Consider the following 26,899-nt stretch of genomic DNA (forward strand, 5'->3'; position numbering starts at 1 on the left):
ACTGAGTCTTAATGGAGAGATAAAATTTCAATAAGCGATGAGGACTGAGACTGTACTCTAGACCAGAGAAATTGTGATGCATGCCAAAGAGGGGAAAAATCAACTTATCTTTAAAAAGTAATGCAGAGAGTAGAAGGGAATAATTGCAGATCCCACTGCAATAGGAAATTAGAGGCCTAGGTGCAAGGCCACTGTTAGTGCCCCCAGAATGTTAAGGAACCTTTTGTAATAGGTGTTTTTTATACAGTTTTGTCCACTTTGGACACCAGTATCTTGGCTCCAGTCATGAGGAACGGTCCTATTATTTCAGAAAGCTCCTTTTAACACCTCTTAGAAGGTTCTTTAACTTGAGGTTTCCTAAGAGCACATACAGGTTAGACCAAGACTAACAGAACATACACTATGATATGCCAGCTTTCCTAGTGCACTATTTATTTCAGCGAGGCAGAGAGGATATAATGATCTATAGATGGAATGTAACATAGTTGTGATATTCATTTCTAGTTACCTCACCTGGAAGGAGTTCATGAGAAGCTTTAGCCTATTATCATTATGACATTTTTTCCTATTTAGATCCAGCATGAATTTCTCAGTATTCAAATTCTGTTAATCCTTTTCTGCGACCTTGTCCCATGGCAGTTTATGCTGAGTGTCATTTTCTTATATGGGGCCCTTGTCCCATAGGCAGGTGATATCAATTGCAGCATAGGAAAAAAATGCTCAAAGTTTTCTTCAGGCAAAGCAAGGCTTAAGGGGTTTGGTTCCAAAAAGAAGGGGCTTTGGTTCTTTTGAGATGTGTTAGACAAATGCTTGATATTAGAATATATCCTCTTTTGTTTGTGAGGTTCTGTGTTTCATTGTTGAGTCCTCTGTCCTGTATGCCTTGGACTCTGGAGGCAAAAATCTATTTATTTATTTATTTATTTATTTATTTATTTATTTATTAAATATTTATTTATATTTGAGAGACAGAGCAGCGACAGAGTGTGAACAGGGAAGGGCAGAGAGAGAAGGAGACACAGCATCTGAAGCAGGCTCCAAGCTCTGGCCTTTCAGCACAGAGCCGACGCGGGGCTCAAACCCTGAACTGCGAGGTCATGACTTGAGCCAAAGCCGGCCGCTTAATTGACTGAGCCACCCAGGTACCCCAGCAAAAACCTATTTAATCTGTTCGTGTGTGAAAATGAAGAGGAGGTGTATTGATATTTGCCTTTTTGTAAAAAGAGTAATTCACAGATCAGAGTTCAAGCTAATAATGGATTTCAAATGTGGACAGCATTGTGCATCCTGTGAAACTCTACTAGAAACATCCTTGGAGTAAGAAGTTCAATACCGTGTGTGCTTAATTCTTTGAATCCCTCTTCTTTGAACAAAATTAAGTGTTTGTTGACTTGAATGGTGTTTTCATCTAAGGAATTGAGAACTTTCATAGAAGACAGTGGAGGGATTGCTTATACTTTTTAAGTATTTGTGTATAAGCACTGGCCAAGTTGAAATAATAACAACACACATAGCTTAAATAGCACTTACTAGACCTTACTATATCATCTTATTTAATCCATACAACCTTGTGAAATAGATATTATTATTATTATTCCCATTTTAGATAGGAAATAAAAATAGAGATTCAGTTCTTTCCAAATGTCATATACAGAAACAGAATCTATCTGTATATATACATATACATATATATGCACATACATATATATGCACAGGACACCTTGGGAGCCATTGAAACAGTAATGATAGGAAGTGGTAATAGTTCACATATTTGCTTTTTCCTTAAGAATCTATATGTTATGGCATAATAACCCAGTAATTGTTGCAGAAGCTTTGCTCTTAGAAGACAGGGCTGTTGGTGTACTTTAAGGCATTGTGTCAGCATATCAACCTTGCTGACAGCTTGGCCACCACGGCTGTCCCCAGACACATTAGAATTGCTTATAGCATCTGTATTCTTGGTCTTTGAGCACCTGAGTTACATTCTGAGTGGTCATAAAAGAGTCATAGAGCGAGTCCTTTAGTCATCACCCATAACTGAGCTGCCACATTTTAAGATGTAGAGAGTCAGGGGAAGTGTTGATTTTGTTCTCCTGAAAGCAAGTTCAAACAACCCACTTTCGTACCTTGCTCTCCTCTCCCTTTCTTCTGTGAGTTTTAATTGCAATTCTTCAAAGTCTCTGAGGGTTAGAAATGAAAGAGTTTGAACATAGGAAGAAGGTAACTATGGAGGTATAAGAGTAAATATTATTGTTTCACTTTTCCCTTCTTTTCAACACTTAGAAAAGAAGGCACAGTCCTTTTAATTAGAAGCTAGATCCTAGTTGAGAAGATAAGAGTATCTGCAATGCTTAAGAACTCTATGCTCTAGAAGTCACTTCTTTTTGTATTGAAAAACAATCAGTAAATATGAACCAAAATCATAAAGACAGAGAATCCAACAGGTTGATGACCATAGACACACTGTGTCTATTGGCATGGGCCAGTCAAGCCCATAGAACAAAATGAAGTACAGTTGGGTAGACAGGTGACCAAGCTCTAAGCACTAACCCAACAAACAGAATGCTCAACATTAAATTCTTACAAAAGGATTTCAAGATAGTGGCTTAAAGCTTATTTTCACTGGCTATTTTGGAAGATGATCAAGTTGGAGGAACATTATCCCTTCCTTCTCTAACGCTGAACTTTGACTGCTTGGCATTGATTTTATTTTGACACAATGTGCATGTTTTAATTGTCCTTTCCTCTTTATTCTGATGCTACTTTTGTTTGGCAGGAGTGGCCAGAGGCTGACCTGGGTTTTAGTCTTCTTTTAGACTGGGGAATAATAGTCTCTTATCTGAAGCTGTGGAGATATAGAATTCAGGGGAAGGTACTGAGGGGAAAGTCAAGAAGGAACCAGTTTTACTAAATCAGAAATGAGAGTTTCAATAAATTATAAAATTGGGAACTAGATATTGAAAGCTAGAGTGTAGGGTAAAGGAGTTTTAATAAATTACCAAACTAGAACTAGATATTAAAAGCTAGAGTATGGGGTAAAGGAGGCAAGCAAGTCTGAAAGCAGACTTGGGTGATGGCCAGGAAATGAATGTCTGTATGTAGCAGGCCTTTGCCTGACTTCTGTGTGGGGATGAGGAGGAGATGTATCCTGGTAATTTTAAAGATCTAGGAAAGGGAGAAGTATTTCTCTCAAACTGATCCCTTTTACTTACTTTACCATATCTGGTATTATTCATTTGAGTTTTATTATTTACTACATTATTTATATAATTAATTTTTTTTATATGTATATCTCTTGATTCCCTACTCTTTAGTAAGCTCTTAGAGGGCAGGAATCTTCTTTGTATTCCACATACCTCTGAAGATTGTCTTCAACATCTTAAGAATTCATTGAATACTTGTGATGAATTGATCAAGACAGGTCATCAGGACTTGCTGCTATGGGCTCTCCCTTGCTGCTTTGAACAGATGGTGGTAGTTTTGCCCACTTCATATGGACATGGTATGAGCACAGGAACTATTCCAAATATTCCTAGGAGACGAGCCAGTGGAATTTGGAGTCTACATTATGGTCATCTTAGATCGCATTGGTCCATTCATGAAAGGGAACTACGTGTACTACTTCCATAGCACTGAAAAGGCAGAATACTAAAAGGTTCTTTTAGCCCATTACCTTTATAATATGATCATCTATCTTTAAATGTAAACCCATCTAATTAACAGTGTTTCTGTGGCTACCCAAATATCTTTTTTCTGATCAAATCAGAATCATGAAGTCGATAATTTAGGCCCCAAAGTCCATTATTTAGGGTATTTTTTCAATTTATTTATTATTATGCTATTATCTCCATGGAGTTTTTATAATTTTTACTAAATATATCAGCCCATACTGACCTCTTTCTCATCTGATCTTAGGTAATTCATATTCATATTACTTAAGTCCCTCATTTTGTTATTTTATTATGTGTAATTGCATCTGCAGCACATTTGTATCTTGTATGCTGTAGTAGATGGTGAGTGCTACATTCTGTGCCTATTTTATATCCCCAGAATTACTTAGATCAAATCAGAGATCAGATACTGTAAATTTTCAATGCATAGTTTTTGAATGCAAATAAATAGTAAACAGTGAGTCCTTACATCTGTTTTGAAGCCTATGCTGAATTAGTTGAGTTCTGTTTGATTGCAGGCTCCCCCAGGGCTCTCCATGTATTCAGGATATAATTTTCCTTAATTCCAAAGCAATATCATTCAAGCATTATTTGTTTAATAAATATTCATGGCCTGTAATGACTCTGGTTTTTGAGATGAGGGAGGATGTAAAGACAGCACATTGAGTGCAATAAATAAATAATAAAACAGCAACCTCCAACTAGGGTATCTTGGGCTCATTGCCCTTTAACATTAAGCTCAAAAATGGGAGATACAGAGCTCAGGAAATGGTAATGGGCTGAGGGGGCCTCTTGGCAGTAGGTTGCCAATTCACAAGTATCAAGTGTTTACTTTCTGATAGTTGCCTCATGGTATAAAAAGAGAGTTATATCCAACTCATAGCTAGGGTGTGTGTATGTGTGGGGTCAGGGTGGGATATGCTATAGCTATCTTTTTAAAGCCGAATTCCTAAATATCACCACTAAATATGTTGCCGTTTCTCTGAACCCAGTTAGCATTTCTATGAAATGATTACTATATAATACAAGTGTGGATGTTATGCATTTCCACCTGTTGACATGTTCTTCAATTACATATGTGGAAGTCCTGAGGGAAGAATCATTGTGTTCTCTAGAATGAAGTTCGTGCTCATTACATGTCAATACCTTACTGATTGCCTCAGCCAAAATGAATGTTTCAGTACAAATCTATGTGGTCCATAGAGTCTGCATAGAGACTAAAGTGTTAATAAAATTAGAACTCTTCTCTCTAATTTCTACTTCATTCTGTCATTCAGTTGTAGGTTTCTTGACTAGCTTGCTCTCCCTCCCTAAAGTGTTTTGAGGCAGATATTAAAGACAACTGCTTATTCTTAAAATCTGAACTTTTCTACATCTCCTAGAGGTGGTTCAGCAAGTTCATTAAGTTAGTACCAGAGCACTGGGGGCCTAGCTTCTCCCAAATGTGGCCATTGTTATCTTTTCACTTCCTAAGGTGAAGATCTTCCACTCCCCAAACTGTCAACCTGATACTTTTTAGCAACATTGATGAAAGCCACCAAACAACAATGACAAGCCCCTAAAATAGATTCACAGGGTTTGTGGTGGCTAAGAGCTGGATTTGCTAAAAATAAAGCCGCTTCTGCTCCCTCCATCATCCTTTTTCTGCTAGACTATAATTAAAGTCCACATCTGAAATTCTTATTGAGTGGCAAAGTCCCATGAGTGATTGGCATCTGGCATCCAAAAATATTCTGCGAAGAACAGTGTTCTCAGTGGCACATCTGACAGGCTTGGCTCACTTTCAGTGCTCTTGGCTTCCCGATGAGTGGCAAACCAATGGATGAACAGGAAGATTGCTTCAGCCCAATATCAATCAATCAGTTGGTTCTTCCATCAATGACTTAAAGCAATTTCCGTGCCTACCCTTACTTACCCCACACTGGCACATGAGATAAGAATGATAGGAGAAAAATCAGCTTCACTAATTGGAACACTTTTTGCCTTACCAGTGCTGGGAAAGAGGGACCCAGCTTACTAGGGAAAATGTGGTTCCCTGGCGAGATGGAGAATTGCACTTGCCTGCTGGTCCAAATAGCATTAGTTTTTTTTTGCATAGAAATTCCACCCAATTAAAGACTTTTTCTTTATGAACCTGAGATTTGTGGTCTCCCTGGAAGAGAGAGATTAGTTTTAGGGAGGAGAGGAAAAGCTTTTCCTATCATCTTGTTTTTTCATGCTTGTGTTATTTGCATGAAAACTAGACAATGTGTGATTGCACATGGGTTATTCCTCGAAGCATCCTAAATAAGACTATGTTGGACAATGAGAGTTATTTTTTCCTCTGAGCAGTCAAATAAACCTAATCATATGAATATACAATGAGATAAAACACCAATCTTGCACTGAAAGGTTTTATGATTTTAAGTAGACTTGTGCTAAACTCTTATCATAATTGTAATTAGAAAGAGCAGGCCAGTTTCCTGCTGTTTGAGCTCACATTTGACATGTGAACAGTATGAGGTTAGATGCCTGAGCTGAATTCTTGATTTGCACTAGTTTAGAGTTGCTGTTTGCTGTGTTGCGAGTACAGAGGTCATATAAAGTAATGTTAATTCCGCCGAAAACATGTATATTATCTTTCTGTATTCTCTAGAGACAGCTAGTATTTTTATCTGTAGTGTGCAAAATTGTTAGTATACATTATGTTAAATAATGGAATGGCCTAACAAAGGAGAACCAGATATATAAGAATTGCAATCTTAGGACAGAGACAAGATCCGAATGTTTTGTGATGCATGTGATTCATCTGCTGGGATGAGCAGCTGATAGCATGATTTTTTAAAAAATTTATTTATTTTTGAAAGACAGTGAGACAGCACGAGCAGGGGAGGGTCAGAGAGAGAGGGAGACACAGAATCAGAAGCAGGCTCCAGGTTCTGAGCCAGCTGTCAGAACAGAGCCCGATGTGGGGCTCGAACCAACAAACCGTGAGATCATGACCTGAGCTGAAGCCAGACGCTTAACTGACTGAGCCACCCAGGCGCCCTGAATTTTTGAAATTAATCAAAAACAATTTCCCAGCTCTTTGTCACTGTGTGTCAAAGGGAGAGAAACAAAACAACAACAAGAAAAGAAAACAAAAGAGAAATAAAGCAATAGTCCTGATGGGGAAAGAATTACAGAAGTGACTTCAGGAGTAAGCAGAAAGAGTAAAATGTCAGAGATGTTTTCTGCAGAAGCAATTGATAAACTAATACATACTGACAATTTATGCTTGGTAAGTTGTAAACTATTTGAAATGTTGAAACTTTTGAACTATTTGAAACTTTGTAGATGTTACAGATGTAACGTCTGTAGATGTGTAATACATAACACAGATGCCAAAGACATATGTAAGTACTTGCTTATTATTGCAAAGCCCATTTCTCTACATGTAGATCAGAAAGATGAATGTTGCAGCCAGAAGGGCATCTCACATATGTTGTAGTATTTCTTCCTTAGATGGGGAAGCTGTGACCAAAGGTTAAGGGATGGGCATAAAAACCCCAAAGCTAATTATGGAAGATCTAGACTAGAATTTTGGTCCTTTGAAGGTACAATTCAAGTGTACTTTCTGAAGTAGATAATCCTTAGAAGTGTTGCATTGAATAGACCATGTAAAAGAGATGTCTCACCCACTTTGCATTAGTGCTGTAAAGTACCACCATAGGTACACTTGGGGCAGAGATATGTGGAAGCTGGATTGTTTTTGTTAGAGTCTAAGCTCACTAGAATTGACGAATACGTTTTCAGGAATTTTGTCAATTTATTGGAAGCTTAAAGTCAGCCATGGTGGGAAATGCTGGAATCTACCACCCTAGAGGTAAAACAGTTATCAGAAAGTTGTTGAGCTAGAGGTATACTTAGGAAAGGAGGAATTTTAAGTAATTAAGACCAATAAGTGGAATGAAAGTCCCATGTTTGCTGGTGTGTAAGTATACCAGACAAATACTATATGCCAACAGCTCTTTTAAAATGAAAGAAACACTCACTGAATTCCATTTCTTTAGCATATGTTCATAAAAATAGAGATGATTAAAGCAATGTTAGTATTATAGAGGTGAACTCTCATTCTGAAGATGAAGAGAGATGATTTCAGTTATTCATGTTAAAGGACAAACATGTCAGTCTTTATTAGAGCAGATCAGAAAGGAATTCTGAGAAAATTTTTTTAAAGTACAAAGTTCTTCCCTTGGCAGCTCTTTGCTTTTTTGTCAATGGGAATGATATTTACAGAATGAATGTACTTTAGAGCTGTCTAGAGAGATGAGATCTTAAGATATTCTAAAATAGAGAAAATCACCTGTTTAAAGATGGTGGGATATTCATTGGTGAGCCTGAGCTGGCATGTAATGATTTAAGAGGCTGAATGTGCACATACATCTTTGAATGTGTGACTTTGCATTCTGTGACATCACTTTGGAAGATCAAAGTCAGCCACGATGGGAGTATTTACACCATGGGAACTGACAGAGTCCCCCCCCCCCCGCTTTACCTACAAAGATGTTGTAAAACATTTACCAGGACATCACTGGATATTATAATACCCTAACTAACACTAAAGTCATAGATAGTAGTCAAAATTTTATTCAGAAGGCTTTTTTTCTTTTAAAATTATTTTTTAGAAAGTAATTTTAGCTAAATACTACATTGCAAACTAGAAACATGACAACAATTGGCCTATAAGTGAGAACCTTATAGGAGAATGGGGAAATTCTTTCACCTACAAATATAAATGTTGAAATAGTTAAGACCAAAGTGGAAAATTGGACTAATATTTAGTCATTTAATATCATTTAACATATTTTAAGACCTACAGTGTATCTACAAATGTGATAGGTGCTTCAGGGAATATAAACCAATTACAACTTTGACCTTAGTGAGGTTAGATTATGACTTGCAGACAAAATCCAAACAAATAAAAATGTGAGGAAGAGTGACCAACTCTTAAAGAGTTAAACAGTTAAAGGGACACAAAATAAGTATAGTAAGGATAGAGATGGAAAAAGAGCTGGGAACTGGGTAGAATCATCAGGCATGTGTATACAGTGACATTGAAGCCTAAGTAGAATCTTAAAGGAAGAGCAGTCTTTGAATAATGCTTGGGGCATGGGGAGACAATTACAAACATAATCAGGGGGCCGTGTGAGCAGAAAGGCTGCAGGAGTGAGTGCTGTATATACAGGGTCTGTTAACAGACTTTTCTGGCATGAGTGGAGGAGGGAGCTGGAAAATAGGGAAATATTACAGACAGAAGGATACAGAAAAAGGGCAGAAGAATCAGAAATGGAGGAGAAAGGAGAGAAAATAGGTAAGAAGTAAAGCAAAAGAAGAGAAGCAGAAAAGGATCAGTTAGTCAAGGCAGGACATTAGGTGAAATAGCCCTTATGTGTATCACATAGGTTAATTATTAATACATTTCTGAGGGCAGACACTGCTCTCATTTCAAAGAAGGAGGAAACCAAGACTGAACAAGATGAACTTTCTAAAAATTGCAATTACCAAGGGTGAAACCTGGTATCCAGTTCAGCTCCTCTGACTGTAGGACATGGGCTCTTGCCATAAGACCATATACTCTGGTACTTGGATTCTTGAAAACTCCCATCAGTTACCCTACAATATTGCTTTAGTTAAGTACCATTCTGAAAAGGAAAAACATCATATTCAGGAGCACAGGAGGCTGAACTAGCTGTAGCCCAGGCAATAAACATTTAAGAAATGGCTTGGTTGAGTATGGAAACAGCCTTCCATGTCTGGGTGAAGGTTAAAGTTGACAAAGGAGCATCACTTCGCATCTAACTGAGAAGACACCCAGGGTGAATGGCTATATGTTACAAAGGGACAGAGGTTATAGTTGTTGAAATGGAAGGAGACTGAAGATTCAACTAAAAGGAAATACTAAATCCTGAGCATTTATTATGAACTGTACCTCTAAATCTTTCCCAAATGGCAGAATTACTGCAAGTTAGCTTACCAGGGAACCAAGGATACTTTTGACAGGGAAGCAAGGATACACAATCCCTTGGTAAAGATAAATGGGGTGTAATTTAAGTAGTCCCAAACTTTTCTGCAAGCTTCAAGATCACTGCACATTGTTGGATCTATTCATAATGGCCTGGACTGCATCCCAAAAATACCAGTGGGAGAGACTCAAGCAGACTGGCCAGACTAGAAAAGGAAAATGAAGCCATTTGGACTTGGCTGAGGCTATGGATGGTCTGACAGTTTGCAATTTATAATTTTTTTTTTAGTCCTTTAACATTCTTTATCTGTCTTTATTTGCTCAACAGCCCTTTTGCTGAAGTTCACGCTCAGCTTACCACATTCGGTGAAGCACACAGCAGTGGACAGGGGAATTTAATCTAGAAATCCGCCTGACTTGTCTTCACAGTGTATTTTAGTTTCCAGGACTGTGCAATGAGGATGCATAAGCAAGAGCCCTGTCTGGGTCAGGTGGCCTGAGAGCCCTGCCAGCATCCCTAACAATGCCTTTTAGGCAGTGCTGTCAAGCGGACTCCCATCTCGTAACTGACAGCGATGAGCATTTTAATAAAATGAGGTTCTGGTTGTTCTGAAGCATGAAGCCTAGTAGAAGGGAGAATCTGATCAGCTTTCACCATGCCTTTCATAATTGTGAATCCTTCCATCTGACTGCCAGTAATTCGCCTTCCCAGACATTCAGAATAGATCATCCTCACTTTGAGCTGTCTCGGACGCATTGCTTGGGATTCTTTCAACCTGCCCTGTAGCTTTCAGGTGGTAAGATGGCAGGCATCCAGTCCCTCTGAAGAAAAAAGCTTCATTGTTCATTGTGCCACTGTATCTTCCAACCCTTTTTGTTACATCCCTGAAACCTATTTGCTTTTAAACTGCTGCCACATACTGGAAAAACATCTTTATCAAGTGTTCTTCAATGCTGTGGCTTGTGTCCCTTTCATCAGGGGGCCTGCCAGTCCCAAGCTGAGATGAAAAGAATGTTTCTGTCTACCTGGTTATCTTTATGTCACACCAATTTGAATGTCATTGGTCCTTGTGCTGCTTTGTTGCTGAAATTTTGTTGGAATCATCACCATCTTCCCGGAAGGCGTAATTCAATACCATTGGCATATATTCTCGAATTAGAATTTTCCCTGGTTCTAAATCCATGTGTCACACTTATAGTAGTCTATGAAAGAGTGTTTACCAATGTAACAAGGAAATTTGGGGTCAAACATACCACAAGAAGGGATACTTGTCCAAGTTGCTGGAAAACCCTTGCAGTGTGACTCCTGCATTGCCCTTTTCCCCCTTCGGTTTGTGGAAGAGCTTGATTTCTCCTGACTCTAGCTGAATCTAGAATCTAACCATACTGTCACTCAATATATATTTTTTTTCAGCATACATTTTCAAAGTGTGCCTGGTGCTGGTAAGATCAAAAAGATATCAGTCATTCTTATCTTAGATAAGTTTATTTAATTACATTCCTTCCCTTCTGGCATACAGAAGGGACCAGATACACTAAGGAGTTCAATTAATAATGTGGGACAGGGAAAGAGGAAATAGGAAGAAAGCAAAAGTGACTTTTGAGTAAGTGACTCTGAGGAAGACAAACCTGGCTAAACAAAGGGCTATTCTCTATGAAAAGGACTATGAGTATATTGAGTCTTTGGAAAAGTATGGTCGTGTGTTCACCAGATGCTGGAAGAGCTATGTGGAGGCACAGAAGTTACCCCAAAGTCGTTTTTTAAACTGATCCATTTGGAAGAGGACTGTGGACATTCAGGTTACCTCACTTTAATTGATTCAACAAATTAGTTTGACCCTCTTCTTCTCTCTTGTGTACTAGTCCCAGGAGAGCATGACCAGCTTTTGATATATGTAGCACTCAGCCACTTTGTCTAACATTAAACCTGCTCTTCTGTCAAACTCTGTTTTCCATGTTCCTCAGCTACCCACACATAGAGAGGACACAGGCCTCATTCTGCTATTTTGGAGATATACCATATCAACATGTTTGGTACAGACTGAGGGCTGTGCGGGTACAAGCTGAACTGGGGAGCAATTCTTGTTTGATTGCAACCCCTGCAACACCTCATGGAAAAGACTCCTGTGTCATTTTGTCTGCAAATAGCAACCATCTCCGTATTCCTTTTCTGAACTTAAGCAGTTTAGGGGTTGGCACCACACTTTATGCTTCTTTTAATTCTTAGAACAGTTCCCTACAGAGTAGTGATAAGATCTAATACTTATTGGCTGATTGCTAATATGTCAGACATGGGGCTGAATGTGTTTTGGGAATTATCTCATTTAAGTCTCGCTATAGCCCTATGACATATGTGCTGTTACTATCCCCATGTGACAGATGTGAACACAGACCTGGAACAGTTTAGTGACCTGTCAGAAGTCTTCATTCCTCATGTTTGAAGACCAGAATTAAATTCATGTTTGTCTGATAATAAACAACTCCTGGATTTACAATGAAAGTAATTCTGGCAATTCCTGAGGCTAAGACTTTGGGGAAACCAGAAACCCATGAAGTTATACATTCATAGGGCTTCCCTGAAGTCTTCCTTCTAGAATCTGGTCCTACCTTAGTTATTCAATGTATCTTCCCTTTTCCAAGTTGAGGTATTCTGAGCCTATCCAGCTAATCTTGCACTGTGTTTAATGGTTTATTATTTTCCCCTATGCCTTCCCAGACCATTCTACCCCTAAGGATCATAATGCAGAACTCCATGACAGTTTAGGTTGAGGGTATGACTATTCTGGATTGTAACGTCTCTGCCAGACCGTACTCTCTGCCTAATTCTATTTGTCTCTTCTAACCTGCTTTCCTGATCTAAAAATGAAAGTAATGATAATGTCTGTCTCACAGGCATCATGTGTGATTCAGTGAGATAAAGCACTTAGAACAAAGTCTGGTATGTATAAAGTACTCAGTAAATAATAATAGTAATAATAATAAGTAGATATTATCATTACTGTTATAGTATTTATGTTAGATCATCTGCATCACTTTCTTCTCTGAACTTTCTCAAAGCCACTGCTTTAGTAGCAATTACATTTTACATGTGTACTATTTTATTTTACCAACTAGTGACAGCCACCTGATGACAGGGAGTTATCATATACAAAATTTCTGAGGCTGCAAAATTCCTGCCCTCCCCTTAGCTCTAACCAGAATATGTCTGGCCAGTAGCACTCTGGTCCCTGCTAGGAGTATGTTCTGTGAAGTCCTCAGTCATCTACAAGTAGGCAGAGAACATATATGATAATTGCCAGATGCCAAAAGGAAAAACAACCTTGACTTAGGCTTAAATTTCACTCTCTCTTGTGATGATTAGTTTTAGTATCTTGCTTGCTTGATTTTCTGGATTCAAAATATTTAAAATATATGTTTACTTTGACCACAGGCTTTGTTATTCCTTTATGCCTTTGAAGATGTGAGTTTTGGCTTTCAGACTTTAGATGCTTATGATAACATATCACAGATGCCTCGCTGTAAGTTTGCCCTTGACTCTATTCACTTTGAGAAACTATAGTGGCAAGTAGTGGGAGAAGACTCTGCACCCTCTGTTAAGTATTTTTTGTCGTGTTTTTTTTTTAAAGCATGTGTCTGCTTTCAAGAAATTTCTAGTTAGGTTATGTAAAAGCATGTCTTTGTACAGTAAATTTGATCTCTTCCTAGCCTCTTGCTTCTGACAACTTGAAATAAATACTTTGACTAAATACCTTGCCTTGAGTGTCTGTTAAACTAAGTTATCTCAGCCTAAAAGGAGGAAAGGGAGCCAGAAATTGCATTTATTGAGCAACTCCCTCCTTCTGTTCTCTGGAATTTACCTCCCCAAACTCCAGAAATAGGAGAATTTCCATGGAAATTTATAGATGGTGTCTTCAGGGGTGTTAATGAGGATATATAATTCATCTGACACAAATAAATATTGGAAACTATTAGCACCATTGTAGGAATGTATAATGATGTATTAGATGTCTGTTTTACCCCAAGTTTGATCTGCTGTAAGTGAAAATGTGCCCTCTGCTAATGGAAACATTAAAAGGACTTGAAGACTAGCTTTCTGTATTCCAGTATAGTAGAGAGAATAGAAGCATCATGAAACTGTATTTTAAAAAGTAACTGACAAGTGAAACAAGAGATAAGATAAATCTGAGACAATGTAGGGAATTCAAAGTAAAGAAATTACTTTGAGTGGAAGAGAACAAAGATAATGATATTTAAACACACATACACAAAATGTAATTGCCAAAATCTCTATTGAGACTTGGCAGGGCAAGATTTATGAATGGAAGGGCATAATTTGTTCTTCAGATAGTTTAATAGGTAGAGAAGAGAAAAAGTTTTACAGCTTCAAAATATCTATAACTGAAAAATCAATGAAAACGGGGTAGTGGATGTGATGGGAAGCATTTGAACTCAGATAAGAGGAATTAGACACACAAGCAGTGATGTGGCAGGCGTATGCTGCAGAATTCATGCAGAGGGAAGATGCGGACCCTGCTTCTCAAATACAGATCACAGAATGTCTATATTAGGGATGGGATACTTCTGTGTGTGGAAGAACTAATTTTGCTAAAAGTAAAAACTACATACTTAACATAACCTGCCCATTTGATTTTTATCACATGCTGAAGGAAAGTTATATTCTAGACTTCTTTTGATTTTTAGAAAGTGGGAAGAACCTTGGGACAAAGTGATCATAGCATGCTGGAACTCAGAATAAAGAGTAAGAAAAGACAGTACTGAATTAGAGGTGCTCATTGTGGTGGGACAAGAAGGTAAAGGCGTACCAGAATTGCTTGGATGTCATTGTAAAACACACATATGTTCCTCACCCATAACTGATGATATATCTGAATCACTGGGGTGTCAAAGGGTAGGGAAGGGACCCTGAGGACGGGTCATTCACTCTTAGAGAATCCACAGTGCCAGATCTTCCTCTGCCACTAACTGGGGCACAGCAAGTGCCTGCCCAAGGCAATCCTATTTTAGATTCTCTGTGTGACAGACCTCTGATTCAGAAAGAAAGAGAGAAAGAGAGAAAGAGAAAGAAAGAGAAAGAAAAAGAAAAAGAAAGGAAAAAGCAACAGTGTCAGCTAGAGACTTGTTAGATTCTTCTTGGGAGTGAAAGTTGGAACAGTTCACTTTTGGGACTGTAGATACCCTAGAGAAAGAAAAAGAAAAAGAAAGGAAAAAGCAACAGTGTCAGCTAGAGACTTGTTAGATTCTTCTTGGGAGTGAAAGTTGGAACAGTTCACTTTTGGGACTGTAGATACCCTTAGGCTTTTTGTTTTGCCCATTCCAGGGGAAAAGGGAACCTCGAGGCTGAAATGCTGTTCTTTGCTCTGCAGGTGTGTTGAGTCTCTGGCCAACCCTCTCTGATTATATTTGTAACCTGACTGTGTGCAACTATTTATGCTAGTTACAGGAGAAATGTGACCCTCTGTGGAAGAGGAGCTCATTTGGACAGAAGGTTGGTTAACTAAGCTTTGAACCTGTGGATTTTGAGTTGCTTGTGGAAGAGCTAGTCAGATATGGCACTGGATAATATTGCCAAGGAAGACAGTCAAGGGCAAAGATAGGTATAGGGAGAAGAGCTGTAGTTGTTGTGGGTGGTGGAGTATCAAGAGGTGGAGGAAACAGAGTCAGAGGAAAAAAGAAAAGATCTAACTATCAGATAAGAAAGAAAGAGATGTAAGGTAGAGAGGAAGTTAGAAGAGTCTCTTCACACTATATATAAAACACCGTTAGATTGGTATTGAGGCAGTTATGTGGCTAAAGAGGGGATGAGAGAGTCTAAAAAATAAATTCAGATTATATACATATGTATTCAGAGCATGAAGAGTTGTTTAGAAAAAATTTGACTATGCTGGTTTTAAAATAAGATGAAGTCAGATATTAAAAGGACAGAAGAAAGAAGGAGTACATGACTAAAAGGAAATGCAAAAGAGAACCATGAAACTATTAAAAAACATATTTCAAGAAATCTCAGTCCCACGCTACACTGAGGCTTACAGAAATAATACTTAAAAAAATAGTACCAAAGATTTTTAGTGAATATACAAATCATGAATAAGGAAAGAGCTAGTATGTAATGCTTGGGGACAAAAACACAAAGGAAGCAGATAGCAAAAAGAAGACAACTTTGGCTCTGCCTCTATTTTACTTTTACACATTTGCACCAACTTAATGATTCCTCATCCTTTCAGCTGAAGTCTTCATTGTAGTAAAATGAGTCACTGTCATTCCTTTGTTGTAATCAATACCTCATCATTAGATAACTCTGTATTTATGTATTTTTTTACTATTAGAAATGTATGGATGTATCATTATATCTGTAGGTATTCAGTATCTTTGGTGTACAATTTTTCAGATCCTTTACAGATAAAGGTCAGTAAATTGATACAGCTCAAGGTCACCAACATTGCAATAACTTGCTTTGACCTTCATGAATATGTATCATACTCACTTTAGGCTTAATTTTTCTTTCTTTTCTTTTTTTACATTTAAGAACTAAAACCCTAGAAGAAAAATGCCAAGTTCCTTATTTTAGTCTGGATGTGATCTGAAGGTAGTTAACCTTGGAAAGAAGGTAGAAATGAAGACAAACTTTCCTTCTGGCCTCCTGATGCTACTGTGTGAATTGATGGATCCCTCAAGGATGAATGCGACACCATGACAAGTGTGGAGGGAAAAGTTATGCTGAAGCTGACATTCACAGGGTGTATTAATTATAAATATCCATCTCCCTAGTGATCATGTACTTTTTTTACCCCAGGAAGCAAACCAACCAAGAATTTTACTTTTGATGGAAAGGGAGAATGTTTGGAGTTCTTGTTAAGTTTCAATACCTTTAAGTGAAATTCATCTTCACATTAACTTTATAGACCTATAAATCTCAGACTTAGGTGTAAAAGTTTTGGGGGGCAGGGCAGGAATGTACATTTTCTTTTTCTCATGGCATTGCAGGGAACTTGGACTGAACCCTAAATCCAATTAATATGAAAGGGGAAAAATTGGACTTTATTTTTGAGGCTGAAGGGCTCAGAATTTCTTTGGCTATGATCAAGATTTTCCTTTCTATTAAGTTGCTGGAGAAGTGTTCCTTTGTTTAAATCTTGGATGCTGAGTGTATTCATGATTGTGATTGCCAAAAAGCAAAAGGAAAGTTGGCTGGGAGTGGTCATTAGCACCTCTGTAAGGCAGACCTTCAGAAAGAAAAGGTGAGCTTATGAACACCACCCAAAGACGGGAACACTTCCTGCATATCTAGAAACCACGGTCAGCTCCTTTCTAAAAAAAAAAAACAAATGTATCTGGGAAAACCACTCTGTTTGACTGTCATGTTTTGGACCAAGATGTTAAAAGAAAATAGTGTTGACAGTATATTCACGGAAGTTCTATGCCAACAAACTACATATATATTTATTTATTCTTCTTATGCTATTCTATTTGCTGATGTGCAGACACAGCATTAGACAGCCTGTCTGGGTAATTCAGGTCAAACTTGATGCATTTTCTCAGCAGGTTCTTTTGCATGAGTTAAGTGCAGCCAACATTTCACCTGCACACACATATTTTGGTTCTCCTGATTTCCATATCCACTGAGGGCTCTGAAATTATGTCATTTTCCTAAGTTGATCCTTTATTCCCCACGTGGACTTTTGTTGCTACTTCTGTTGCTGTTACTGTTTCCCTCCAAGTAGCTTCACAAGAGCAAAAGGGCAAACTTTTCTTAATTTGAACATGAACTTCTTTTTCTTACCTGAAACTTCTTTGTAACCCTTTTCCATTTTTAATGAAAGCAATTATCTTAGTGAACAAGTATATGCAAAAATGTTTGCGAAGTAGGCCAGGAAGATATTTCTGTCTTTTTAAACCAGCCACTTTTTAGGTGTTTTCTGTTTCTTGGGATGAACGTAATCAAACCATGTGGAGTTTTCTAAAGCGGTAAATCATCATTTTAAATCGCATAGTCCCTATTCTTTAACATTTTATCCAATTGCCCATCATTTACTCATAGCACTTAATTTTGCTTCCTTTACAATATAAATATGATAATGTTCAGAAGCTCAAGAGCCATTTTCTTTTAGCCAAATGTTTTCCTACTGGAAAATGTCACCATGTAGATAAGTCACAATAAGATAAACTCATGAATATTCACAGGGCATATTTTGAGTACTGTATCACTCATTTAATGCTCTTTTACTGGCTGGATCACCCATATTCTTGATTACTTTCCCCCATTAAATCCTTAATTGCTACTGAAACCAGGCAATTTTTCATAGGAATTCTTGTCCAGTCTAGTGTCCTGGTATTGCCACTTGATATTACACATGACATATAATTCCCTCTCATTCTTGAAATTTATGTGTGATTTATTTCTTCCTTTGCTTTCCAAGTTAGGATGTTTTAATTTTTCTAAAAATTCATTGGCCATAATTTTCCAAAAGAGAAAACTTCTGTTTTCTGTTGCCCTTGGAAAACAGATCCTCATACAGCGGCTCTGTAACATTCCCCCTTCACAAAAAGAACTAATTAGAATAATCACTCAAAATTCCTCATTTCTCAATTTAAAACAAATTATTTTGCACTTTGATTTTTGTTATACTTAGTGCTAGACATACATGCACCATTTTGAGCTGCTTTTTCTCTTTAGGAAGTTCTAGAAGCTAGTAAACTTCTTCTTTCTCATTGAAATGTATCCCTAACCACTAACCTCTCAACCTTTTGCTCTCTGGTCTCCTGCTAAGTAATTACTGAAGATGTAAAACTTCTTTTTCACATGTCTGAATAAACACAATATCATGCATATCTGTTTTTGTTTAGGTTTTGGCTGATGTTTTGGAGGAGTATGCAAACCGTGAGGAATCTTGGCTGTGTCAATGCAGGTAGTAAGTACTCAATAGACTTGAACTTGACTATAAACTGACTGGTTAATGGGAAATTTAGCTTTTTGTATTAGGTTTGAGGTACAGATTTTTCAGTATTTGGTCTGTTTTGATCCATGAAAATATTTTTAAAGTTTATAATTTGACCTGCCTTGGAATATTTGAATTACTGTATACATATGATTTGGTTTACTTGACTATTTCAGATTGTTACTATATCTGATTTTAATTATTTTCATTTTAAGTTCTGAGGGACAGTCTCTGCTACATTGTTTAGCAGGCTAGATCATTCTGGTCCAGTGTGCCAGTCATGCCTAGGTACTCAATGATGTAATTAGGGGGAATGTCTGTCGCAGTGCCCTGAGCTAACTGCCTTATCCCATATTAGCAATGAAAATATCCCAAAAGAGATACTAAATTACATACTTATATATTTCATTTTCACTTTTATGGGACTAGTGGTATAGGAGGTTGTTGGAATATAGAAATTTTGGAGTCAAACAGACCTGGGATTTGGCCTTCTTCTACCATTTCTTTGATATATATATGTACCTTTGAGCTAGCTACTCAGTCTCTTCATGCCTCAGTTTTCTCATCTGTCAGACATGGATAATGATATGGACATATTATGGCTAACTTGTTCAAGCCTGATCATTTACCATGGGGTTGGCTGCCTTCACAGCTTGATGGAACCAATTATGGAGAAGTGCCATATATGGCGAGGCTTAGATCCCAACATCCTCATCTCCATATCCGTCATGCTATGTGAGGGGCTGGTGTTTCCTCAAACAAGAGTGCTGGCATGTTAGATCCTGCCACTAAGTTGACACATTATATCACGGCAACTATAATGCTTGGACCCCCAACCATACTAGGGGAGGGGAACTGGTTCTCTGCCGAATCATAAGCACTAAGGTTCTAGAAAAGGACTGAAGCTAGCTAGGATCCTGTCATGTTTTATTTCTGTTTGTATCTTGACTGTCAGTGATGGCAGCAGAGAGGCATGCCTAATTATGTAGTTTATAGAAAACAGTCCAGAGGTTGGGTCCCTCTTCCAGCCCTGTAAAGTTTCAGCTTTCTAGAAAGCAGCGTGGAAAAACAAATATACCTACCTACTTCTGTTCATGTCTTTATGATTTTTCCCCAAAGAAAGATGCTCCAGCAGTTTAGAATAAAATCTTAATTATCCAAAGTCACGTTCCGTAGGGCTTAAATTCATCAGATAATTGCTCAATTATCCACTTTGTTTTGTCTGTGTAGATATCCTGGCTCAAGTCCATTAACCAACTAATGTACACCAAAGATGAGAAAATTAGGAGATTGTGCCTATGTTGATATTTCTGTTTTCAACCCAGTGGTTTGTCTGTATCATTGATGTCTGCTGTCCTCATTAACAGTTATCAAATCAAAGTAATGTTTATTGCAACCAGAAGATAAGTTAAAGTAGGTATTTACTCTTTGGTTGCCAGCTTGAAGAAGCATTGTTTCTATATTGGAGGAAGAAAGGTAAATGTCCCCTTTAACACTAGAAGGAAGACAGTTCAGATAAGAAAACCTCAATATTTGGTGAGAATGTAAGGATTTGAGCCTTGCTACGAGTACCCAGAATGAGCTGTATCTTAGATTTTGTTCCTAATGAGCCACCATGTTGTTCTCTCTCAGCTGAAATTAATGATGTCTTTTTCTCACTGAGATCACCTCTACCTAATCTGGACCCGTAGATACCAGTGACCTTAACTGACTCATTTGTGGCACCTATTTCCTAGTGTTCTGATATGCTAGGTAATCTGTAAGATGATGACCTCATTTTTTGTTTTTTGTTTTTACATAGCAATCATTTTCACTTCTGGGACTGTAACTCTGTTTTGAAATCTAGCTTGTCTAGGGTTGCCTGCCCTGCTTCATGAGGGAATCTTGTGTGCAGCATAACATAATAAAATGATCATGGGCTTTGGAGCCAGAATCCAGAGTTACAAGTTGAATCACCTTGGAGAAGTTATTTAACTTCCTTGATCATTATGTTCCTTAGTTGTAAAATATGATTCCCACCTCACATTCTGTGAGGGTAAATGAGTTGACAGACAAAATGGAGCAAGTACAGAGCTTAGCATCTTAGGCATTCTGTTACTGGCATGGTCTTGCAGTAATGGATTTATTATTTAGAAACATATCCCTAGTTTCTAAATTACTTGGAATTTTGTCCAGTGTCTACTGTTTTACCCCCTTCAGCTCTGGCCTCTTTGGCTATTGAATACTTCATTCCTAGTTTAGTGTTTACAGCATATTTGGATATGAGCAAAGAGAGTGTGGGGATGGATATTGAGGTTGATGGACAAATAAAAGGATTCCTGACCAAACCCAATCTATAGTTTACTTTCTCTTTGGACTTCTGACTATTCTCAGAAAGACCTGAATTTCCAATTAATTAATTCCCCTATTCCTTGTGCTACTCCTTTGCCTGAACTGTTCCTCGTATTCCACTGTCCTGAGACAGTGTAGACTATGAAAAACCATGGGAATTTTCTGGAGGTTAAGGCAGCCTTCTGTCTTTAACTACAAAAGACCAGCAGTGTAGACAATGCATGATTACCTTTAAAAATTTTTTTTTAATGTTTATTTCTGAGAGAGAGAGAGAAAGAGACAGACCTGCAATCAGTGGAAGAACAGAGAAAGAGGGAGACAGAATTCGAAGCAGGCTCCAAGCTCTGAGCAGTTAGCACAGAGGTGGACATGGGGCTTGAACCCATGCTCTGAGATCATGACCTGAGCTGAAGTTGGAGGCTCAAACAACTGAGCCACCCAGTTTCCCCTACAATGCATGATTACCTTGATTAGAGAGATTGTTTTTTTAAGAAAATGACCATTGTTAATACATGTAGTCCTTTTGACTAGCTAATGTCTTCTAAGACAAACTTTTAAAGCTGGGCACAGGAGCAACTTTAAAATGTGAGCAAATGGACTTGATAAACCATACTAAGACAGCACACAAAACAATACAATATTCCCCTTAGAATACCTAAAAATTATAAGGAGGGAGGAGAATGTAAACATAGGATATTCTGAAATATTAATGTCTTACAGCATGTCATAATGTTAGTATTTGCTACTTTGCAGTCAATAATATAGGGACTTTATTATTCCATGTCCTTCCTGTAAAAAGAATAGTTGTGTTTGGTTGTCATTATTGTCACTTTTCTTGGTTGTAACAGTTGTGGCAGATATCTTAAAAGATAGGCTATGTCCAAGAGTTTTACCTTGGGTGAGTTTTTTTTCCAGTTGCCTAAAAATGAGATGGTAGTGATAAATGGTCTGAAAGGGGTTTCACTTCTGGTTGTACCCATGGAGTAGTAAACTTAGAAACCAGCATAAGTAATATGTGATTGTTTTTTATTGAGATATAATTTCTATACCACAGAAGTCCCCTACTGAAAGTATATAATTCAGTGGCTCTTAGTACATTCATAGTTTGTGCAGAACACTCTGACTATAGAACATTTTCATCACCCTAAAAAGAAATTGTGTAATCTGTTTTCTATCTCTGTGGATTTGTGTATCTGAACATTTCATATAAATGGAATCACATATTATGTGTACTTTTGTACTGACTTTTTATTACTTAGCATAATGCTTTCAAGGTTCATCCATGTTGTAGCATGTATCAGTACTTAATTCATTTTTATTTAAAAATGTTCCATTATATGAATATACCACATTTTGTTTATCTATTCATCAATTGCTAGACACTTGAGTTGTTTCCATGTTTTGGTTATTATGAATAATGCATTTGTGTACATTTTTGCATGTAAACATGTTTTTATTTATTTATTTATTTTGAGAGATAGAGACAGTGTGAGCAGGGAAGGGTCAGAGAGAGAGGGAGACACAGAATATGAAGCAGGCTCCAGGCTCTGAGCTAGCTGTCAGCACAGAGCCCAATGCAGGGCTCAAACCCACGAACTGTGAGATCATGACCTGAGCCGAAGCCAGACCCTTAACAGACTGAGCCACCCAGGCGCCCCTGTAAACATATTTTTAAATTTCTTGGATATACACCTTGGAGTGGAATTCCTTGGTTATATACTAACTCTGTGTTTACCTTTTAAGGTAACTGCCAAACTATTTTCCAAGGTAGCTGCACGTACATTCCTTCCATTGGTGAAGGAGTGTTCCAACTTCTCTACATCCTCATGAACACTACTGTATCTTTTTCATTAGAGTCATTCTAGTGAAGAGGTATTTTATTGTGCTGTTGGTTTTACTTCCCTAATGACATTTAACATTGTCTTATGTGCTTATTTGTCATTTGTATATCTTTTTTGGAAAAATAACATTTCAAATGTGCTGGCACATTTAAAAATATTTTTTAATGTTTATTTTTGAGAGAGATAGGCAGAGTGTGAGTGAGGGAAGGGCAGAGAGAGAGAGGGAGACACAGAATCCAAAGCATACTCCAGGCTCTGACCTGTCAGCACAAAGCCCGACATGGGGCTCTGTCTTACGAACTGTGAGATCATGACCTGAGCCAAAACCAAGAGTCAGATGCTTAACTGACTGAGCCACACAGGCATCCTGACACACTTTTAATTAGGTTATTTGTCTTTCTTTTTATTGTTCTAAAAATTTTAAATATTCTTTATATTTTCTGGATATTATTACCATTGTCAGATCTATAATTAGCAAATATTTTCTCTGAATTTTTGGGTTGTCTTTTCACTTTCCTGATGGTGTCCCTTGAAATATAAAAGCTATTTTTTTTTTTAATTTTTATGAGGTGCAATTTATCTATATATTTTTTTGTTGCCTATAATTTTGATATCATGTAAGAAACCATTGCCTAGCTCATGGTCACAAATATTTACTTATGTGTTTTCTTTTTTCTTTTTTTTATGTTAATTTATTATTGAGATGGAAACAGAGTATGAGTGGGGGAGGGGCAGAGAGAGAGGGAGACACAGAATCTGAAGCAGGCTCCAGGCTCTGAACTGTCAGTACAGAGCCCGATGTGGGGCTCGAACCCACAAACCGTGAGATCATGACCTGAGCTGAAGTCGGACGCTTAACTGACTGAGCCATCCAGATGCCCCATTTAGGTTTATGATTTCATTGTGAGTTAATTTTGTATATGATGTGAGGTAGAAGGTCCAAGTTCATTTTGTTGTTGAAATCCCTGTTCTTTTTGCCATTGAATCATCTTGGTCCCGTTGTTGAAAATAATTGACTGTAAATGTAAAAGTTCGTTTTTGAACTCTAATTCTTTTCCACTGATATACTGACATACTGATGTGTCTACCTTTGTACCAGTACAAACCTATCATAATTACCTTAGCTTTGTAAGTAAGTTTTAAAATATTGAAATGTAAATCCTCCAACTTTAGTTTTCCCTATCAAAATTGTTTGGGGCATTCTGGGTTCCTGAATTTCCATGTGATTTTTAAGGTCAGCCTGTTAATTTATACAAAGAAGTTAGCTGGAACTGTTATAAGGATTACATTGAACCTTTAGCTCAATTTGGGGAGTATTGTCATTTTAACAATATTAAGTCTTTCAGTCCATGAACACGGGTTGTCTTTCCATTTTTTAAGACCAATTTATTCCAACAGTGGTTTTATAGTTTTCAGTGTTGAATTCTTGCACTACTTTTGTTACATTTATTACTGAATATTTTATTTTTTAGTTGCTATTGTAAGTGGGAGTGTTTTCTCAATTTCCTTTTAGGATTATTCTTTGCTATTGTTATGTAGAATTTATTTCCGTATATTGATTTTGTATCTTGCAACCTTGTTGCACTTTCTTATTGATGTAAGTAACTGTTTTTGGTGAATTCCTGAAGATTTTATATATGCAAAATCATGTCATCTGTAAAAAGAGATTGGTTTTACATCTTTCTTTACAATCAGGATGCCTTTTATTTCTTTCTCCTGTCTCATTTTTATGGCTAGTAGCTCCAATACAATGAATGATAATAATGGACATCTCTTATCTTAATAGATAAGCTGTATGTTAGTTGTGAGTTTTTCATAGACCCCCTTTATCAGATTGAGGAAATTTCCTTTCATTCTGATTTGGTAGAGTGCTTTTATCATGAAGCGGTGTTGGATTTTATCCTTTTTCTGGGTCTATTGAGATTACATGTGTATGTGGTTTTTTGTTGTTGTCTTATATTCTATTAATATGTGTTAGTATGGTAGTATTAATTTTGATGTGCTGAACTCATTTTACATTTTTGGGTTAAATTCCACTTGGTGATGATATATAAGCCTTTTTGTGTGTTGCTGGAGTTGGTTTGCTAGTATGTTGTTGAGAAGTTTTGCATCTATGTTTATAATGGTTACTGGTTTATAGTTTTCTTGTGATATCTTTGTTTGGGTTAGCTATCAGAGTAATATTGGCTTTCATAGAATATTAGCTTCATGAGTTTGTATGTTCTCCCTCATTTTCTATCTTTGCAAGAGTTTGTGAAATATTTGATGTTTGCTAATGTTTGATAGAATTCATGTATGAAACCATCTGGTCTTGGGCTTTTCTTTATGGTGAGTTCTTTGATTACCGATTCAATCTCTTTATAGGTCTATTCAGATTTTTTGTTTCTTCTTAAGTCAGTTTCAGTAATTTCTTTCTAAGAATTTGTCCATTTTATCCAGTTTGGCTAATTTGTTGGTATAAACTTTCATACCACATGCCCTTATCTTTTTTATACTAATATAATTATTTTAATAGACTGATAGTAATGTTTCTCTTTTATTCCTAATTCTGGTAAATTTAGTCTTTTCTTTTTATTGGCCCATCTATCTAAAGTTTTATCAATTTTGTTGATTTTTTTAAAATAAATGTTTACTTATTTTGAGAGAGAGTGTGAGCAGGGGAGGGGCAGAGGCAAAGGCGAAAGAGAATCCCAAGCAGGCTCCACACTGTCAGTGCAAAGCCAAGTGTGGGGTTCATCCCACAAATCATGAGATCATTACCTGAGCTAAAATCAAGAGTTGGATGATCAACCAACTGAGCCACCCAGGAGCTCCACAATTTATCGATTTTTATTATTATTAAGATTTATCCTGAGTAGGAGATATAGGAACTTTGTTAAATATCCCTTCTGATTCTGAGAGTCTAAGATGTTCACACATTACCTTTTAATAGTAAATTATTAACTATCTTTGGCTAATTATTTCCCTAGAATATCTTATAAATCATTTAAAATGTATTCTCTATGAATTAAGATGAATTAAGATTTTGTGATGAGCACCAGGTAATATATGGAAGTATTGAATTACACTTGAAACTAATATTACTCTGTATGTTAACTATGTGGAAATAAAATAAAAACTTTAGAAAGAAGATGAGCAATTTCTAAAATTACACTGTCAGATTATGTTCCTTCTTGAGTTGCAAAGATCAGTAAGTTCTATAAAGAAGACTTCCTTAAATTTTCCCCCTATCTGCTTTTTTAGGCTATAAGATATGTTATGCCCATTTCAAAATTCTCACCATATGAACTCTTCTTGATTATCTGTGTTCTTATCCTGTGAGATTTGGCCATCCAATGTAGAGTTGACTTATTATTCATCGTTTGTAGTGTTAAAGACTTTGGTTGTCTTTTTTTTCTTCTATCTTTGTTTCTGGTTTGAAGGTTCCTTGTCTCCCAGTCTGTTCTCCCGAGAAAGTCCTTAAGCAGTTCACTTGATTATTTGGAACTTTTCAATTGTCGTTCTATCTCCCTTGAGGTGAAGTGCTTAGAATTGCACACTATATTTCAGATGTGAAGTCACTATGATTTTGCAACAATAGAAGATAATCTTCCTTGTATTGTGGAAAGGAGATTTCAGGCTATGTGGAAATGGTAATGATGTGAGAGGCTACAGGATGGTGGATTTGAAATCTTTGGAAAAGAAGGGAGAAAGGGTTTTCTGTGTTTTCCCAAGGACAGATGTCTCAACTAAAGACAACAGAACACATCTTCCTCTGAATGGTTCTGTGATAAAAGTACATATTTTTGGTGAGAAGTTCTTATCGCCTAACAAAGTCTCCTGCTGTCTGAGATCAGAATCCGATTCGAAGTCTGCATGCTCTATCATTCATCTTAGCATTCTTGTTTGCACGACTTCTGCTGCTCAGTGGCCAAATGGAAGATTAATCACAGAATTAGCATTTTCAAATCGCCAACAATCTCCTTTGCAGATGTGCAGTTATATTACTGAAGTCTGTTGTTTTGCCCTACATTTATTGTTAATAATTAATGTACATTTCTGGGTGAAATTATGTGCTATCACCATCTGGTTAATTTAATAGAAATAGTCAAATCTAAAGCACTTTATTAAATATGTTGG

At 37.1% G+C, this 26,899-nt stretch overlaps 1 long non-coding RNA gene across 1 annotated transcript in view; it reads left to right on the top strand.

Annotated features, from left to right (window-relative positions):
* Positions 1 to 26,899, top strand: part of LOC115277904 — a 208,414-nt gene that overhangs the window by 102,326 nt on the left and 79,189 nt on the right. The window contains exon 2 of the long non-coding RNA XR_003902573.1: positions 18,517 to 18,578. This is a non-coding gene — a long non-coding RNA (uncharacterized LOC115277904). The remainder of the gene's footprint in view (positions 1 to 18,516; positions 18,579 to 26,899) is intronic.

This window comes from Suricata suricatta, chromosome 14 (assembly GCF_006229205.1).
Source record: "Suricata suricatta isolate VVHF042 chromosome 14, meerkat_22Aug2017_6uvM2_HiC, whole genome shotgun sequence".
NCBI lineage: Eukaryota > Metazoa > Chordata > Mammalia > Carnivora > Herpestidae > Suricata > Suricata suricatta.